Genomic DNA, 2,500 nt, shown 5'->3' with positions numbered 1-2,500 from the left:
TATCCCCAACAATCTCCTTCTGAAGCTTTTCTCCATCCCCACCAATCTCCTGAAGCTTTTCTCCATCCCCACCAATCTTTCGGTGAAGCTTTTCCTATCCCCAACAATCTCCTGGTGAGGCTTTTCCCCATCTCCACCAATCTTTTGGTGAAGCTTCCCAATCCCCACCAATCTCCTGGTGAAGCCCCTTTCCCCATCCCTACCAATCTCCCGTAAAGCTTTTCTTGATCCCCAGCGTCAAAAGTGTCAAGTAGTGTCAAAGGGTCAAATAGTGCCAAATAAAGTAAAAAGTCTCAAGTAGTGTCAAAAGTGTCAAGTAGTGTCAAAGGGTTAAAAAGTGTCAAATGAAGTCAAAAGTGTCAAGAGTGTCAAAATGTAAAATAGTGTCAACAAAAGTGTCAAGTAGTGTCAAAGGGTTAAAAAGTGTCAAATGAAGTCAAAAGTGTCAAGTAGTTTCAAAGGGTCAAAAAGTGTCAAATAAAGGGAAAAGTGTCAAGTGGTGTCAAAAGTGTCAAAGAGTAAAAAAAAATGCCAAACAAAGTAAAAAAAGAGTTAACAAGTGTCAGAAATTTTCGAGGGAAATTCTTGAAAAGCCTCCTGACATAGTCACCTAATTACTGTGGTTGTCTTGTGTTGTAAAAACGTCCTGGTTATAAATCAGAAATAAAGATAAAGTTACAACAGACTAATGCACTAAATTACAGAGGAAATACAACAGTTACAGAGAAATCACAATAACCACAGAGATATTACAGCGACAAAAATTAGCGAGTAATTAATATTCACGAGTATCCAGATGCAGTAACTCGTACCCTTACATAAAAAAAAATCTCTCTGTTAAATCGAGACAAAACTAGGCAGATTTTAAGAAAAACGGACAATCAAAACAAAAGTCCTTGATTATTAAAAACAATTCCCATCCCTCCACCCCCAAACACAAAACAACAAAGACAACGAAAGGAAAGAAAAGAAAGGAAATAAAAAAAATCAGCGAGGAATTTATATTCGCGATTATCCAAATTCAGTAACTCGTACCCTTCCATAAAAAAACTCTCAGTTAAATCAAGACAAAAACAAGCAAACTTTAAGAAAACGGAGATCAAAACAAACACCTTAATTATTAAAAACAATTCCCATTCTCCCCACCTCCCCAAACACAAAACAACCAAAGAAAAGAAAGGAAATATAAAAAAATGAAGAAAAGATTCCTCTTCGAGAAGACACATTCACAGCAGAAGCTTCTTCTCTCAGGGATGTCACCTCAGCGCCTGCGCGACATTCCTCCGACCATCAATCACAAGTCCCTCCCATTCCTCCTACACCCTCCTCCACACTCCTCCCCCTCCTCCTCCATCACGTCCCGTCAAAAGGGTCACGTGACTTCGCGCTCTCCCGCTCGTTAGTAGCACCCCCGGGTCGATTACTATCTGGGTATCTTTTGCCGCTTTTTTTTGGTAGGAGGGGGAGGGGGAGGGAGGGGGAGGAAAAGGAAAGGTAGGGGAAGGGGGGAGGCCTTGTTTAATGCGTCTCGCCACATGAGCTCTTATGTAGAAAGGGTATAGAGGCGATTGTATACTATAATTGATTTTCACGAATTAATTAAAGAAAGGCTGTGGTTTATTATTATTATTATATTATTATTATTATTATTATTATTATTATTATTATTATTATATTATTTTAACGACAGCTTTTCGTTCACTTTTATAATAAATATATAACTTTATTTTAACTCATCAATATTTATACATACAAACTGAAAAAAACGGAACAGGACTGCGCTGATTATATATGGACACTCGACCGTTTTGTTAAAAAAGGCGTAAAAAGTTAAAATGTTTCTTACAAGAGCCAAGGAAATACCAATGAATAAATTCGTGAAAATACCGGTACCTCAAAACCGCGATCACAACATTTATCAAATAACCCGTGAAAATAGCAATGATAAAAAAAAATAACACTTGCTAAGAAAACCTTAAAAATAACTACCAAGAAACCCGTGAAAATAACATACTCAAACGACAGCCGTGAAAATTACTTAAAAGCCTTAAAAATAACGAACTCGTCAGACGTTAGCCGTGAAAATAACGAAAACCGTGAAAATAACGTACTCCGTCAGACGATAGCCGTGAAAAAAAAAAAAAAAAAAAAAAAAAAAAAAAAAAAAAAAAAAAAAAAAAAAAAAAAAAAAAAAAAAAAAAAAAAAAAAAAAAAAAACGTAAAAATACCGTACTCCGTCAGACGGTAGCCGTGAAAATAACAACAAAAAAAAAAAAAAAAAAAAACAGTGAAAATAACGTACTCCGTCAGACGGTAGCCGTGAAAATAACAAAAATCGTCAAAGAATAGACGTGAGAACAACAAAAACTGTCAACGACAGCCGCGTAAATAACAAAAACCCGTCAAAGAACAGTCGTGAAAAAAACACAAAATCGTCAAAGGGCAATCGCGTAAATAACACAAAACACCAAAAAAACACAAAAAACTTACCCTATGGTTC

General features: G+C 36.2%; 1 protein-coding gene across 1 annotated transcript in view; it reads right to left on the bottom strand.

Moving 5' to 3' along the window:
• Positions 1 to 2,500, bottom strand: part of LOC135200946 (uncharacterized) — a 98,347-nt gene that overhangs the window by 39,868 nt on the left and 55,979 nt on the right. The gene's annotated exons all lie outside the window — the stretch shown is intronic.

The sequence above is a fragment of the Macrobrachium nipponense genome, chromosome 27 (genome assembly GCF_015104395.2).
Source record: "Macrobrachium nipponense isolate FS-2020 chromosome 27, ASM1510439v2, whole genome shotgun sequence".
NCBI lineage: Eukaryota > Metazoa > Arthropoda > Malacostraca > Decapoda > Palaemonidae > Macrobrachium > Macrobrachium nipponense.
This window is presented reverse-complemented; position numbering and strand designations above follow the sequence as displayed.